Here is an 18,794-nt window from a genome sequence, read left to right on the forward strand (position 1 = left end):
GTATAGTTTGTGCAGATGTTGTAGACTGCATGGGCACAACAAACGGAAAATTACTAAATGCATCTATCACGATGAGCCAACGAGAATTCCAATATGGACCAGCGAAATCAATATGTACTCGCTGCCAGGGACCGGCAGGGCGTGCCCACTCAAAATAGCGTTGAGGCGGAGCAGCTTGGTGTTCGGCACACGTCGAACAATCTGTAGACATCTGCGTAATCTGCTTATCAATGCCGATCCATGTACAATGACGGCGGGCAAGCTGCTTGGTGCGGACCACTCCCCAATGACCTTGATGCAACAAGTCGAGGACCTTGGATTGGAGCACTTGGGGAACCACTACACGAAGCTGGTCATTCTCGGTGCGTAACAGCAATACTCCGTGCGAAACAGACAACAGATGACGTTGCGGATAATAGCGACGAACCACAGGATCCGATATGTCCTTTGCCTTGGACGGCCAACCACGTTGAACAAAACGTAATAGTAAACTCAGATGAGGATCCGTAGCTGTCTCACGTGCCACCTGACGATAATCAATCGGAAAATCCCGGAGGGATTGATGCTCATCGGCGTCAATCAGATGGCAAGAGTCGTCAGAGGAATCGAAGACATCATCCGCAGCAATCGGCAATCTAGAAAGCGCGCCAGCGTTTGCATGCTGAGCTGTAGGGCGATACAGTATCTCATACTGGTATTGTGATAACAAAAGAGCCCAACGTTGTTGTCTCTGAGCTGTCCGCTGAGGAACTGGTTTAGACGGATGGAACAGTGACGTCAGGGGCTTGTGATCCGTTACTAAATAGAATGGTCTACCATAGAGGTAGTGATGGAATTTTGTGACACCGAACACAATAGCCAACGCTTCCTTGCCCAATTGGCTATAATTACACTGAGCTTTGTTTAGCAATTTAGATGCGAACGCAATAGGACGTTCGGTGTTACCGACTCGGTGAGACAACACAGCACCGAGGCCGAAAGAAGAGGCATCACAAGCTAACACCAGAGGTTTGTTAGGGTCGTAATGGACCAGACAACGATCATTCAATAAAGCCTCTTTAAGCTGCTGAAAGGCTGATTGGCAATCAGCTGACCACACAAACGGAACACTCTTACGGCGGAGACGATGCAACGGTGCAGCAATCTGTGATGCATTAGGTATAAACCTAATATAATATGTCAATTTGCCAAGAACTGCTTGCAATTCATGCAGATTGCGAGGGGCGGGCAAATCACGAATAGCTGCTAAATGTGACTGGGAGGGATGAATGCCTTGAGCATTAATAACATGTCCCAGATACTCCATCTCCGTAAGGAAAAATGAACATTTATCGATGTTGCAACGTAGGCCTGCCTGAGACAACACTTTAAACAAACACTCCAAATTACGGAAATGTTCAGCAGGTGTCTGACCGGACGCAACAATATCGTCTAAATAGTTGCAACACGATGGCACATTAGCCAGAAGTTGTGACAAAAAACGCTGAAAAACAGCTGGAGCTGACGCACAACCAAAAGGCAAACGCAGAAAACGGAACAACCCCAACGACGTGTTTATGACAAAATACTGTTGTGATTGCTCGTCGAGGGGCAATTGCAAATATGCTTCACGGAGATCAATTTTGGAAAAGAAACGAGCTTCCCCTAACTTATCCATCAGCTCGTCCGGTCTAGGCAAAGGAGAAGAATCAATGACAGTCTGAGGATTAACTGTTGACTTAAAATCAGCACACAAACGTAACTTGCCAGACGGTTTCTTTATAATAACTAAGGGAGAAGCCCACTGGCTCGCTGAAACGGGTTGAATAACACCGTTGTTTTGCCAACGACGAAGTTCATCTTCTACAGGTGCCCGGAGGGCGTGAGGCACTGGACGAGCACGACAAAATCGAGGCTGAGCATTATCTTTTAACGTAATATGAGCGGCAAAGTTCGCAGCACAACCTAGTTCGTCTTTAAATATGTCACTGTATCGTTTACACAAATCGGTTATGCTGTCTTGAGGAACAACAACAGAATTAATTTGCAACACATTGTCTTGGATAGACAGGACAAACAAGTCAAAACAGTCTAATCCGAAAATGTTTACACTGTCTGTAGCGCGGAGCACTGTGAATGAAACTGTTTTTGTATTGCCATGGAATGTGGCTGTCACGCTACATACACCTAACACAGGAATTTGTTCTCCACTATAAGTAGTCAAAGAATGTTTTGCCGTGGAAAGTTTAGGGCGGCCGATAGCCGCATACGTAGCACTATTTATGAGAGTCACAGACGCACCAGTGTCTAATTGAAAATTGAAGGTCTTATCCTGGATGCGTAGCTTCACAAATAGTTTATTACACCGTCTCTGGATCGGTGCAGTGGAGGCGGAAGACACAAAATCATCGCGTTTAGCGCGCGTTCGCTGCTTACGACAACTCGTGGGTTGGGCGGGTGGAACAACAACTCCCGCTTCACTTGCAGTCTGTACATTACTTTTTACAGCGTTTGAATTACGCCTGGGTCGCATAGCAGAGGGCTGGGTGGGTGGCTTATTGCGAACAAGTTTATTACCCACACGAACCGTGGAAGAGTCTTTAAACGCGACCTTCTGGGCGGGCTGGCTTTGAAGAACATGAATATCCATGGGCTGGGCAGCACTAGAATTGTTCTTGCGTTTACGCAAACAAACAGTCTGGATGTGTCCTTTCCTTTGACAAAAGTGACAAACCGCGTTTCTCAACGGGCAACGTTCACGAGGATGAGCAAGAACACACTTAGGGCAAGACTTAACTCTATCATTTTGCACACGCGGCTGACGAATGTGTTTAACATGACGCGGCCAGCTAGTGTTTACAGTCTGACTCTGCCGGTGGGGCCGCGGGCGTGACATAACTTGCTTAGCACAGGCAATTTGAGAAATACATGGCTGATCTAACTCACACTCAGCGTAGTCAAAAGTATCTTGGGCTTCAATGATGTTCATCACAGTCTCTAATGACGGGTCAGGCAACTTTAAGATAGCAGCACGAATACGAGAATCTGCAATGTTTTGAGTAATAGCGTCTCGTAACATGACATCACTGTAGGAAGCTCCACACACACAATTAAATCGGCACTGACGGGTGAGGCCCCGTAAATCTGTTAACCACTGTTTATTAGATTGATGTGGCAGTTTCTTTAATCTGAAGAACTTGAATCTGGCTGCTGCCACATGAACTCGCGACTCGAAATACTCAGCAAGCTTGTTAACAACAACGTCATAGTTTAAAGCTTCTGGCTTGGATTCCGGGAACAACTTACAAAGTAGTCGATAGACTTCCACGCTCAGTACCCGTGATTTTGTAGACTGTCATGTGCGCCTGCAACTGCGCGAAATATTCTCGCCATTCTTCTCTTGATGCATCAAAAGCACGGAAAGGTGGTGCCGCCTGTGCTTGTTCCTTTTGTGTTGGAGAATTAGCCGCTTGTTTGGCGATCGCTTCCACCAGATTTTGTATTTGCTGACTCTGTAACATGATCAACTGTTGTAAGTCGGCAGACATAGTGAACACAAAGTAAACCAGCCCCCTAAATTTTATCGCTATAATTAGTATAACCAGAAACAAGTTGAACCAGCCCTGCACACGAGTTCGGAAGTCCTCGTCGCCAGTTTTGTGGCGGCGTTCGTAGCGACAAGCAATTTGCTGTAGAAACGGCTTACGAAGTCACCGCCACACTTTTAATAGCGGGCCGACCGGTCCGCTGGAACAGTGAACAGAAAGGTGAAAACCCAAACACTCTGATTAAATAAAAGTCGGTACTTATCTTTATTAACGAAGATACAGAAACAGTAGTGAACGCCGTGTCTACAGAGACCTGTCTAGTTCGAGTCGGAGCGGCTAGGTCAGCGTCGGCTGACGACAAACAAGTCTGCTGCGATGAACACACAACTGACTAGCAAGTACACAATTCGGTGGCGAGTAGACAACTGAGCGGCGAATACAGAACTGTCCTAGCGCTCGCGACTCCAGCGCTTATGAAACCAGAAGCCAGCGGTGGCGCGCGCAGACTTGCGGCGATTTCCTGTCTCGCTGGCGCTGCTTATGCGGACGGCGTCCGGACTTTGAGGCTGCCAACCTTTTGGCAGCGGGCTCGGGTGGCATTACTGGCTAGGATATAACAGTTGCCACCGTTGCTTTTAATGTCACCAAAGGTTGTTTTGACTTTCCTGTACGCTGAGTCTGTCCTTCCAAGAATCATATCTTTTTCGATGTCTTCACATTTTTCCTATAGCCATTTCGTCTTAGCTTCCCAGCACTTCCTATTTATTTCATTCCTCAGCGACTTGTATTTTTGTATTCCTGATTTTCCCGGAACACGTTTGTACTTCCTCCTTTCATCAATCAACTGAAGTATTTCTTCTGTTACCCATGGTTTCTTCGCAGCTACCTTCTTTGTACCTATGTTTTTCTTCCCAACTTCTGTGATGGCCCTTTTTAGAGATGTCCATTCTTCTTCAACTGTACTGCCTACTGCGCTATTCCTCATTGCTGTATCTATAGCGTTAGAGAACTTCAAACGTATCTCGTCATTCCTTAGTACTTCCGCATCCCACTTGTTTGCGTATTGATTCTTCCTGACTAATGTCTTGAACTTCAGCCTACTCTTCATCATTACTACATTGTGATCTGAGTCTATATCTGCTCCTGGGTACACCTTACAATCCAGTATCTGATTTCGGAAACTCTGTCTGACCATGATGTAATCTAATTGAAATCTTCCCGTATCTCCCGGTCTTTTCCAAGTACACCTCCTCCTTTTGTGATTCTTGAACAGGGTATTCGCTATTACTAGCTGAAACTTGTTACAGAACTCAATTAATTTTTCTTCTCTTTCATTCCTTGTCCCAAGCCCATATTCTCCTGTAACCTTTTCTTCTACTCCTTCCCCTACAACTGCATTTCAGTCGCCCATGACTATTAGATTTTCGTCCCCCTTTACATACTACATTACCCTTTCAATATCCTCATACACTTTCTCTATCTGTTCATCTTCAGCTTGCGACGTCGGCATGTATACCTGAACTATCGTTGTCGGTGTTGGTCTGCTGTCGATTCTGATTCGAACAACCCGGTCACTGAACTGTTCACAGTAACACACCCTCTGCCCTACCTTCCTATTCATAACGAGTCCTACACCTGTTATACCATTTTCTGCTGCTGTTGATATTACCCGATACTCATCTAACCAGAAATCCTTGCCTTCCTTCCACTTCACTTCACTGATCCCCACTATATCTAGATTGAGCCTTTGCATTTCCCTTTTCAGATTTTCTAGTTTCCCTACCACGTCCAAGCTTCTGACATTCCACGCCCCGACTCGTAGAACGTTATCCTTTCGTAGATTATTCAATCTTTTTCTCATGGTAACCTCCCCCTTAGCAGTCCCCTCCCGGTGATCCGAATGGGGGACTATTCCGGAATCTTTTGCCAATGGAGAGATCATCATGACACTTCTTCAATTACAGGCCACATGTCCTGTGGATACACGTTACGTATCTTTAATGCAGTGGTTTCCATTGCCTTCTGCATCCTCATGTCGTTGATCATTGCTGATTCTTCTGCCTTTAGGGGCAATTTCCCACCCCTAGGACAAGAGAGTGCCCTGAACCTCTATCCGCTCCTCTGCCCTCTTTGACAAGGCCGTTGGCAGAATGAGGCTGACTTCTTATGCCGGAAGTCTTCGGCCGCCAATGCTGATTATTTATCGAAATTTAGGTAGTGGCGGGGATCGAACCCGGGACCGAAGACGTTTTGATTATGAATCAAAGACGCTACCCCTAGACCACTGGTCCTATGTTTCCTAACCTAAAGTTTGGCTTGCTCGGGAGAAATTTTGATCAAATGAGGAAGTGATAAGTTGCAGTCAACGAGTATTTTGCATAGTCTGATGGAACCACACATAGCTAAAAACGCCCAAAGGAACAGGTAAAAGCAGTATTAATTTTTAGATCAGGTACTGTGAAAAAAAGAGTAACTATTTTGCTGTACGATTTACATATTGAAAGTAAAAGCTTTCCAAGAAAAGTCATTATTACTAGCAAAATAAAGTAGAGGAAAGTGATTGTGCCGTATACGGAGTAGCCGGAAATTGGTGCGCACGTCAGTGAATGCAGAAACGAAGGAAGCCATTATTCTGGAGAGAAGCAACGAAATGCGCGAGTGCCGGGGAAACGCAAAAAGGACTTCAGCCTCAAAGGGTGCAGGTCGAACACAGGAAGACCATAGAGGTGGGAACCATCGGCATAACAGTTGTAAAACGTTGTAGATGTGTTGGGGAGCTGCAAGGGCTCCAAGCGCTAATACAAAGCACAGATGCTCAAATCGTTATAGGCACTGAAAGCTGGCTAAAGTCGGAGATACGACCAGCCAAAATTTTTGGGAAACGCGTAACGGTGTTCAGAAAGGATAAAATCCAGTTGTGGCCGTTACAAGTAATTTACCATGATGCGAAATCGAAGTAGACATACAACTGCTGAAAGATTCAAAGGAAACTTGAATCTAATTTCAGACACGTACCCGACTCATACAATTGTGGTTGGTGGTGACATCAATCAGCATTCGATACATTGGCGACAAATGTCCGGAGGTACTCATAAAACATCAACTGAAATTGCGCAAAAAGCAATCTCTGAATAATATCTCCAGTAATTGTTATGAGACCACTCGAATAGTAACCAGTTGTCAAATCACACTTTATTTCTTAGTAAAAAATAATCCTGAGGTAACAACGAACATCAAAACTGGTACAAAAATTAGTGAATACAAGGTTTCCGTAGCGAGACTGAATACCGAAACACTTAAATCCACCAAAAATAGACAAAAAAATGTATGTATGGAGGAAAGCAGATAAAAAATCGCTTAACGCCTTCCGCATAGACAATTTCTATTCCTTCCAAATTAACCATGTAAGTGTAGACCAGATATGGCTAGAATTCAAGGAAATCATATCGATAGCAACTGAGAGATCTATACCATGTAAATTAGCAAACGACAGACCTAGTCCCCCGTAGCGCACAAAACAGTTTATAACACTGTTGCCTAAACAACAAAAAAAGCATCCCAAATTTGCGAACGTAATACCAAAGATAGGTAATCTCATACATAAGCAAGAAATTTAGCACGGACTCCAGTGCAAGATGCTTATAATAAATTCCACAACGAAAATCTGTCTCAAAATTTGGTCGTATGTAAAATATGTTAAGAGCAAGACACAATCAATGTCTTCTCTGAGCGATAGTAATGGAAATACTATCGATGAAATTGCTGCTAAAGCAGGGTGACTAAACACAGCCTTCCCGAAATTCCTATACCAAAGAAGAGGCAGTAAATTTTTCAAAGTTCCAATCAAGAACAGCTGCCAAAAAGAGTAACTGAAAAGTCGATATCCTCGTAGTAGTGAAGAATTTAATCATTTAATTAAACCTAATCTTCCACTCCAGATTGTATACCAGCTAGGTTTTTTCAGAGTATGTTGATACAACTGCTTCATACTTAACAATCATACACAAGCGCTCGCTCGATCGATATCCAAACACTGAAAAGTTTCACAGTTCACATCAATATTCAAGAAAGCAATAAGAGTAATCTACTAAATTACAGTCCCATATAATTAAGGTCGATATGGAGCAGGATTTTGGAACATATATTTTGTTCGAACATTATGAACTTCCTTGAAGAGAATGATCTATTGACACATAGCCAACATGGATTTAGAAACTATCGGTCTTGTGAAACATGACTAACTCTCTATTCACACATATTGTTGAGAGCTATCGACAAAGGATTTCAAATTGATTCCGTACTTCTATATTTCCAGAAAGCTTTTGACACTTTAATATGCAGCTTGTAATCAAATTACGTGCTTGTGCAATATCGTTTCAGTTGTGTGACTGGATTCGTGATTTCCCGCCAGACAGGTCACAGTTCGTAGTAATTGCCGGAAAGTCATTGAATAAAGCAGAAGTGATCCCTGATGTGCCCTCCACTGTTCCTTATCTATATAAACACAAACGATTTAAGAGATGATCAGCAGATCCAAACCAATTGCAAAACGATGTAGATAAGACATCTGAAGGGTGCGAAAATTGGCAGATGACCCTAAATAATGGTTGGTTGGTTTGGGGAAGGAGACCAGACAGCGTGGTCATCGGTCTCGTCAGATTAGGGAAGGATTGGGAAGGAAGTCGGCCGTGCCCTTTCAGAGGAACCATCCTGGCATTTGCCTGGAGTGATTTAGGGAAATCACGGAAAACCTAAATCAGGATGGCCGGACGCGGGATTGAACCGTCGTCCTCCCGAATGCGAGTCCAGTGTCTAACCACTGCGCTTCCCCGCTCGGTCCCTAAATAATGAAAAAGTAGATGATCCACATGTGTGCTATAGAAGAACCCGTTAAAGTTCGGTTACACGATAAATCAATCATATTTAAAAGCCGTAAAAATAACTAATTACATATAAATTACAATTACGAACAAATTAAATTTTGTGGCGAAGGTTAACGAAAGACTGCGTTTTATTGGCAGAACGCAGAGAATATGCAACAGATTTAGTGAAGAGACTGCCAACACTAGGGTCATCCGCCCACTTCTGGAATACTCCTGCGCGATGTAGAATCCTTGCCATATTGGAATAATGGACTACATCGAGAAAGCTCAAGGAAGGGCAGAACGTCTTCTATTATCGAGAAATTGTGGACAGAGTGTGACGGATGTAATACAGAATTTGGGGTGGACATAATTAAAATAAAGGCGTTTTTCGTTGCCGCTGGATCTTCTCAAGATATTTCTGCCACCGGCTTTATCCTCCAAATGCGAAAAGGTTTTGCTGACGCCGATCTACACAGGGAGAAACGATAATCACATAAAATAAAGGAAGTCAGAGCTCGTACGGGAAGATACAGTTGTTGGTTTTTTCCGTGTGCTCTTCGAGACTGGAATAATAGAGTATTAGCATGAAGGTTGGACGATGAACCCTCTGTCAGGCACTAAGGAGTTATTAGCAGTGTAGCCATATAAATGTACATGTAGACAGACTACGGGCAAGATAACAGGCTAGGAAACGACAAACAACCTTACGTCAACGAGACGCTACGCAAAGCAGTCGCCACAGCGATAACAAGGAGAGCAAGAGCAGCGGAGAAACAAATCCAAGACGCAACCGGAGAATGTAATCAGGTGACACGCAAGGCAGTTATGCAACAGTTCTAGTCCATCGAAGAATGATCAGTAGGTATTAATCGCTAATTGGCAAGTTACGGGAAGATACTCAGACGGTGGTCCTTCCGGCGGATAAGGGGAATGCTGCTGTGCTGTTGCCACGTGATATGTATGATCAAAAGATATATAGTTTGCTGAGTGAGACAACGTACAGGAAGCTTGATAAAGACCCTACTCGGAAAGTAGAAAGGAAAACGTCAGAGTTGCTAAACTCCTCTTCTCTGCCGCAAGAAGTTGTGAAATGATTGAGACCTCACAGTTCTGTTCCACCGAGGTTATATGGTCTTCCAAAGATCCATAAGGATAATGTGCCCTTACGCCCCATAGTGAGCAATGTCGGTGCTCCAACATATGATTTATCTAGTCATTTGGCTTCGCTACTGAGACCCTTTGTTGGCAAATGTACGCACTATATTCGCCACTCTGCGGACTTTATCAATAGACTGAGAACACTACAGCTGAAGGATTCGGACTTGTTAGTAAGTTTCGATGTCGTTTCACTCTTCACGAGGGTCCCTCTTTTGGATTCATTGTCACTTATCGGCAATAAGTTTACGGTCGATACAACGGCGCTGTTTCACCATGCCCTGTCCTCTACTTACTTTCTATTTAATAATGAATATTTTGAGCAACTTGACGGTGTTGCCATGGGCAGTCCTCTGTCCCCTCTGGTAGCAAACTTTTATATGGAAGACTTTGAGGAGAGGGCTCTCGATTCGGCGATGTTGAAACCAACAGTCTTCTGGCGGTACGTGGACGAAACCTTTGTAGTGTCGCCTCACGGTGAAGAAGAGCTTTCACGGTTTTTACAACATCTGAATTCCATCCACACAAACATTCAGTTTACGATGGAAGTTGAAAAAGATGGTTGCCTACCATTTCTGGACGTCATGGTTAAACGCAGGGTGAATGGGTCATTGGGGCATTCGGTCTATCGAAAACCCACGCATACGGATCTGTACCTGCAGGCGTCAAGCTGTCATCACCCGTCACAAACTATGGGCGTCCTTCGAACGTTAGTGCATAGGGCACATGTCGTGTCTGATAAAGACAGCCTTGCAGACGAATTAGAGCACTTGAAATCGGTATTTCAACATAATGGATATTCTGCACATCAGGTCAGTACTGCTTTAAAGAGGAAAAAACGTGACCACCAACAAGATCAAGAGGATAAGCAGGTGTTTAAGTCCAGAGCATTTCTCCCATATGTCGGGAACATTTCATCGAAAGTAGGCAGAATTTTAAAGAAACGTCGTGTGAAACCAATCTTCCGGCCACCTACAAAGACTCGTGCTCTTCTGGGCTCAGCCAAGTATGATCTGGGATTACGGAAGGCTGGAATTTATAAAATACCTTGCGAGTGTGGGAAAGCTTACATTGGTCAAACCACACGCACAGTACACGACCGCTGCGTTGAAATGAGCACCACACTAGCCTTTTACAGCCCAGTAAGTCGGCCATAGCCGAACATTGTATTTCCACAGGACATACTATGGATTATTCGGCCACGAAAATCTTGGCCCGATCGAGATCCTTCTGGGATTCAGGTGTGAAGGAATCCGTGGAAATACGTTTAGCGGATAATCTCATTAATCGTGATGGCGGCTTTTTATTGGATAAGGCCTGGGACCCGTTGATTTCTTTAATTTCAACCAAAAGAAAACTTTTTATGGCTTCTGACACGTCGAGCGACAAGTAATTTTAATAGTGAAATTTTGCATTTTATTGTTTTGGACACGTCTGCGTGAATGTTTTACTTTTTTCACGCATTCGATTGCACTCCATAGATGCAGTAACATTGTAGAGGGCCTTGGAATCGACAGGTGGCGCGCATGCTACGGAAACTTGCGCATGCGCGCCTGCGGCACTTTTACGTATAAATAGAGCGACTTGCACTAGCAATCTCCAGTGTCAAACACTCGCCTGAAGATGGCTGTAAGGATGTCAGCCGAAATATTGTGGAAAGAAGTCGATGAGATCCGGTTGCAATCCCGAAATCTTGTGCAATATTCGATACGCCGGGAAAACTTCAGAAGTCCCATAGTGCTCAGAGCCATTTGAACCATTTTGTCGTTGTTCTCGGATGGCGTCTGCAAGACGTCTCAGTTGTTGACAATGAATGTCAGCAGTGGTGGTTACACCTCAGTGAAGCAATTCCTAGTACACCACACCGCCGCTGTTCCACCAGATGCATGACATTATCTTTTGTGGATGCGCCCAAGTCTTTGTACGGGGAGTTACTGCTTTGTTAGGTCTCAATCATTCCTTTATTTTCCTTATCTTAGCATAAAGGCACCATTTCTCGTTACCGCTAACGACACAGAATAGAATTAGTCGTTGTTGTTCACGAGCTAATTCACTATGAACAAGCAAAAATGCACGTAAGGCCACCAGACGATTATTGTGATTTTGGCTTAGAGAATGTGGTACCCACACACTCGATGTTAGAACCCTCTCCATTGCATGCAAATGTCGCACTATTGTGGAATGATCACAGTTTATCATTTTTCCAGTTATCGAGTACACTGACGTGGATCTTTGTCGGTTTATGCGTTTAAACCATCTTCATCAAACCCCGAAGATCTTAGTGAACGTGGAAACTAGCTAATGTCAGAACGATTTCTTAGAAAGGGAAAAACATTTTCTGTTCTTGCTCTATCCACCGGGGTTATCTCAGTGCACCTGGCGCAAACGTTTCTGGTTACCTCCGCCGTTGTCACTCCTTTACTGAACACAAAACACAAGAATATGTGGGAAATATTCTGACTTCTGCATGTGGCATTTCACTTTCCAGCGTTTAAAACTGCAATAACTACTTGTGGTACCCGTGGTCTGGGGGTAGCGTCTTTGACTCATAATCAAAACGTCTTCGGTCCCGGGTTCGATCCACGCCCCTGCCTAAATTTTGATAAATAATCAGCGTTGTCGGCCGAAGACTTCCGGCGTAAGAAGTCAGCCTCATTCTGCCAACGGCCTTGTCAAAGAGGGCGGAAGAGCGGATAGAGGTTCAGGGCACTCTCTTGCCCTAGAGTGGGAATTTGCCCCTAAAGGCAGAAGAATCAGCAATGATCAACGACATGAGGATGCAGAAGGCAATGGAAACCACTGCATTAAAGACACGTAACGTGTATCCACAGGACATGTGGCCTGTAATTGAAGAAGTGTCATGATGATCTCTCCATTGGCAAAAGATTCCGGAATAGTCCCCCATTCGGATCTCCGGGAGGGGACTGCCAAGGGGGAGGTTACCATGATAAAAAGATTGAATTATCAACGAAAAGATAACGTTCTACGAGTCGGGGCGTGGAATGTCAGAAGCTTGGATGTGGTAGGGAAACTAGAAAATCTGAAAAGGGAAATGCAAAGGCTCAATCTAGATATAGTAGGGGTCAGTGAAGAGAAGTGGAAGGAAGACAAGGATTTCTGGTCAGATGAGTATCGGGTAATATCATCAGCAGCAGAAAATGGTATAACAGGTGTAGGATTCGTTATGAATAGGAAGGTAGGGCAGAGGGTGTGTTACTGTGAACAGTTCAGCGACCTGGTTGTTCTAATCAGAATCGACAGCAGACCAACAACGACAACGATAGTTCAGGTATACATGCCGAAGTCGCAAGCTGAAGATGAACAGATAGAGAGAGTGTATGAGGATATTGAAAGGGTAATGCAGTATGTAAAGGGGGACGAAAATCTGATAGTCATGGGCGACTGGACTGCAGTTTTAGGGGAAGGAGTAGAGGAAAAGGTTACAGGAGAATATAGGCTTGGGACAAGGAATGAAAGAGAAGAAAGACTAATTGAGATCTGTAACAAGTTTCAGCTAGTAATAGCGAATACCCTGTTCAAGAATCACAAGAGGAGATGGTATACTTGGAAAAGGCCGGGAGATACGGGAAGATTTCAATTAGATTACATCATGGTCAGACAGAGATTCCGAAATCAGATACTGGATTGTAAGGTGTACCCAGGAGCAGATATAGACTCAGATCACAATATAGTAATGATGAAGAGTAGGCTGAAGTTCAAGAGAGTAGCCAGGAAGAGTCAATACGCAAACAAGTGGGATACGGAAGTACTAAGAAATGACGAGATACCTTTGAAGATCTCTAACGCTATAGATACAGCAATAGCGCAGTAGGCAGTACAGTTGAGGAGGAATGGACATCTCTAAAAAGGGTCATCATAGAAGTTGGGAAGGAAAACATTAGTACAAAGAAGGTAGCTGCGATGAAACCATGGGTAACAGAAGAAATACTTTAGTTGATTGATGAAAGGAGGAAGTACAAACATGTTCCTGGAAAATGAGGAATACAGAAATACAAGTCGCTGAGGAATGAAATAAATAGGAAGTGCAGGGAAGCTAAGACTAAATGGCTGCAGGAAAAATGTAAAGACATCGAAAAAGATATGATTGTCGGAAGGACAGACTCAGCATACAGGAACGTCAAAACAACCTTTGATGACATTAAAAGCAACGGTGGTAACATTAAGAGTGCAACGGTAATTCCACTGTTAAATGCAGAGGAGAGAGTAGATAGGTGGAAAGAATACATTGAAAACCTCTATGAGGGTGAAGATTTGTCTGATGTGATAGAACAAGAAACAGGAGTCGATTTAGAAGAGATAGGGGATCCAGTTTTAGAATCGGAATTTAAAAGAGCTTTGGAGGACTTACAGTCAAATAAGGCAGAAGGGATAGATAACATTCCATCAGAATTTCTAAAATCATTGGGGGAAGTGGCAACAAAACGACTATTCACGTTGGTGTGTAGAATATATGAGTTTGGCGATATACCATCTGACTTTCGGGAAAGCATCATCCACACAATTCCGAAGACGGCAAGAGCTGACAAGTGCGAGAATTATCGCACAATCAGCTTAACAACTCATGCATCAAAGCTGCTTACAAGAATAATATACAGGAGAATGGAAAAGAAAATTGAGAACGCTCTAGGTGACGATCAGTTTGGCTTTAGGAAAAGTAAAGGGACGAGAGAGGCAATTCTGACGTTACGGCTAATAATGGAAGCAAGGCTAAAGAAAAATCAAGACACTTTCATAGGATTTGTCGACCTGAAAAAAGCGTTCGACAATATAAAATGGTGCAAGCTGTTCGAGACTCTGAAAAAAGTAGGGGTAAGCTATAGGGAGAGACGGGTCGTATACAATATGTACAACAACCAAGAGGGAATAATAAGAGTGAACGATCAGGAACGAAGTGATCGTATTAAGAAGGGTGTAAGACAAGGCTGTAGCCTTTCGCCCCTACTCTTCAATCTGTACATCGAGGAAGCAATGATGGAAATAAAAGAAAGGTTCAGGAGTGGAATTAAAATACAAGGTGAAAGGATATCAATGACACGATTCGCTGATGACATTGCTATCCTGAGTGAAAGTGAAGAAGAATTAAATGATCTGCTGAACGGAATGAACAGTCTAATGGGTAATTATCGCACAATAACTGAGAGTAAATCGGAGAAAGACGAAGGTAATGTGAAGTAGTAGAAATGAGAACAGCGAGAAACTTAACATCAGGATTGATGGTCACGAAGTCAATGAAGTTAAGGAATTCTGCTACCTAGGCAGTAAAATAACCAATGACGGACGGAGCCAGGAGGACATCAAAAGCAGTCTCGCTATGGCAAAAAAGGCATTTCTGGCCAAGAGAAGTCTACTAATATCAAATACCGGCCTTAATTTGAGGAAGAAATTTCTGAGGATGTACGTCTGGAGTACAGCATTGTATGGTAGTGAAACATGGACTGTGGGAAAACCGGAACAGAAGAGAATCGAAGCATTTTAGATGTGGTGCTATAGACGAATGATGAAAATTAGGTGGACTGATAAGGTAAGGAATGAGGAGGTTCTACGCAGAATCGGAGAGGAAAGGAATATGTGGAAAACACATAAGGAGAAGGGACAGGATGATAGGACATCTGCTAAGACAAGAGGGAATGACTTCCATGGTACTAGAGGGAGCCGTAGAGGGCAAAAACTGTAGAGGAAGACAGAGATTGGAATACGTCAAGCAAATAATTGAGGACGTAGGTTGCAAGTGCTACTCTGAGATGAAGAGGTTAGCACACGAAAGGAGTTCGTGGCGGGCCGCATCAAACCAGTCAGTAGACTGAAGACAAAAAAAAAAAAAAAAAAAAAAAAAAAAAAAAAAAAAAAAAAAAAACTATTTGCAAATGTCAAAATGATAATATGTAAACTGAAACAGCAACGATTAACTACAAATAAAGAATGAGAATCGATAAATAAACCCATAACAACGGCGATACCAATATGCAAAAACAAAAACGCCACGAACTTTTGCACCTACCCACTACAGGCCTTGTCCAGTCTGGATTATTTTTGTCAGATTATTCTTGGATTTCTAGAGTGGAGAACTGATCTTTTAACAATGGGGAACTATAGAGAGGTGTGTACAGTTTTCTTTTAAATGTGTGAGTATTTAGTTTTTCTTGAAGGGTTAAAAGCAGTAACACATCTTGGTACAAATTTGTTCGAAAAGAGTGTTTTCTTATGAGGAAGATTATGTATTATTGGAGAGTCAATCTATGTTGGACGTTGTACATACATGCATTTTTTCTGTCTGAATTACATGGTAATTTTACAGCCAGTTATTGTGTTATAGTTTTCACACATTACACTGCTGCCATATTACTTAAAGCGTCAATGTGCTCTGATTCTATAAGAGAATTTCCTAATTATATATTATACATTTTAAGGAAATAATCTGTTCAGCAAGTTATTTGCAGTGATGCGCCGAGATTATCATTAGCTCTGTTGCTACTTTGAATGTACTGACTTGTTTCCTGGCAGTGGATACCACTTATAACAAACGTCTTTTTGTGGAACTGCGCCTCAGGTAGATTATCCTCAATGGAGAGAATTTGTGTATTATTCACTATCGCAAAGCATGGTGAAACATTTTGGTTCATGTTGTGGTGGAGGACGGCTGGCTGGAAATTTGAAATATATGTGGGTAGTAATTATATTTCAACTATTTTTTTTATTGTTATTGAAATTTTCTGACACACTGAAATGTAAATGTTTTTCGCGTTATGTTTCACTTGTTTCGAATTTCGGTTTTTGAAATTCAGTGGGATAGTGGCAAGAGACTTTGAGCAGTGTTTTACTTTGTCTTGTGTGGTGCATATACCAAGTTGCTGGAGACTTATTAGAAAGTATTGCACTTTTGTATGGTGGAAAGTTTAAGACATTTTTAAACATTCGTGTCTTGTAGTGCTAGACTGAGCTAGATGATTGTTTATTACTGCTTTTGTTGTTTGTTATAAAATGGACAAACAGACTGTTTAGTGTTCAGTTAATGAGTGTTGCGCAGATTTACATAGCCGGCCGCTGTGAACGAGCGGTTCTAGACGCTTCAGTCCGGAACCGCGCTGCTGGTACGGTCACAGGTTCTAATCCTGCCTCGGGCATGGATGTGTGTGATGTCCTTAAGTCAGTTAGGTGTAAGTATTTCTAAGGCTAGGGACTGATGACCTCAGATGTTAAGTCCCATAGTGCTTAGAGCCATTTGAACCAAATTTTCATAAGTATGTATTACTGTGACATATTCCTTTACTAACTCATAGTCGGATGGCGTTTTCCAAATTAGATATAGGGTCATTAATATTCATATACCAGAGGACAGAACGAGGCTTTCTGTAACTGCTCATGACAATAGATCAGTTCTTAAGACAGTATTATTAACATATGATGGGATCTTTGGCACCCCTCACCCTACTTGGAAATATAATATTCTAAAACACGTCCCACAGCGCTACTAAATTTTGTTTACTTATGCTCCACATTTTCGTCGTTGGAGTTGACTATTTGACATTCATTGCGCGGATACTTCTGAATTTGTACGCTGTCACTCTTTCTGAGGAAAAGATACTTTCCTGTCTTTCAAAGCTCGCAGTCTGAGATGCTATCATACCATTAGTATTACTGGCACCGCCTTTGCGTCAGTTGTATGGAAAGGTTTGTATCTGTCAGACACTAGGATGCCGAACATACTGCTCTGAAGCGGTAGTTTTCTAGGTTCTCGAACTAATTTTCAGACACTTTAATCAGAAGAACGTGATATGAATCCCTGACTACGTCACTAGTTCTAATACTGCGATTCTTTCATTTTATAGCTGAGCAAATGGAGTCTCCATTCCTTATCCAGCAGCATAATCATGAAATTTACTGGCGATATTATTCCCTGAAGCGCTGTGCAGCTTCAGCTAAGAACGTAGATGGCCTTTGAAAGCATCCACCTGTCATGTTGGATACGCTTTTGATAACCTTTTCGGTACCTTTAACGAGCGATATTAATTTTATAAATTTATCACGATACTCTTTACAAATGACCCATTATATTTGTCTGAATTGCAAGTATGAATATTCCACTCTCAGAGTAATGTGTGAGATATGCTCTCAATTTTGGCAGGTATTTCATCACCGATACTAAGGAAGGATTTATCTAACCTAAAATTTCTCCATGTGCAGGCCACAAGCACCCAAGAAGTCACTTCTCAAAATTCATTCAGCACCTATTCATTGGGGCCCACTGATTCTCTTCTGCACTAGGATACAGCAGGTCGAGATATCGCATTGGAGGCAGTCTCATAATCGTAAGCCTCTATTTAGAGCGTACAGGGGGAGGCCGCCAATTGTGAAATTCAGATTCGATTCATACTGCGCATAATAAAAGCTCATGGCCAGAGGTGTAATGTGGCAAAGCACCAAGATGCACTTCTCAGCCGTTGTCGAGAAGATCGACACTTAAAAGAAACCGTTGCGGCGAAATACTCTCTACGATTAACAATCTTCTACAGCGCCGTGGCGCAGCGGTAAGCGCTCGGGTTCGTAATCCGAAGGTCGCCGGATCGAATCACGCACCATGCAATTTTTTTATTATTAGTTTTTTGTAATTCAAATATATATATATATATATATATATATATATATATATATATAATATATATATATATATATATATATATATATATATATATATATAAGCAATTAATGAATTGCTTACGCATGTTGGTGAAGGCGGATCGCTCTCCAATTGTACCGCCTCCATTTTTCTGTTTTTTTAACAGGGTGTACCAAAGCTCTCCCGTCCGCATTGATTTTCGACGATGTTATAAGCTGCGCTAGGGACCGCATCTACCTTCTTTCGAAGTTAGCAGGCAACTCCGCTGTTATTCGGCCCATTCAACATCTGTCCTTCAAGTGTAACGAGCGAGTAACGGAGTTTATATTTCATACCTGCCGCAGCAAATTTGTGTTCGTGGGGTCTCTACTCTAACTCGAACGCTTGACTTACACTATACTTATTCGTTTCGGAATACCGTTTCTACGTCTTCCGTTAACTATACGTGGTTAACATTATGGAGACAATTAATAACATTTGTGAAATACAACTTTGTTTGCGGAAAACATAATGATGTTCGAAGTCGCCAGTTTTTCCACGTCAAACGACTTTCAACAACTTATTATATGCATAATTGTTGCAACTGATTGACGGGAATTATATATATATTTG

This window comes from Schistocerca serialis, chromosome 9, assembly GCF_023864345.2.
Source record: "Schistocerca serialis cubense isolate TAMUIC-IGC-003099 chromosome 9, iqSchSeri2.2, whole genome shotgun sequence".
Lineage (NCBI taxonomy): Eukaryota > Metazoa > Arthropoda > Insecta > Orthoptera > Acrididae > Schistocerca > Schistocerca serialis.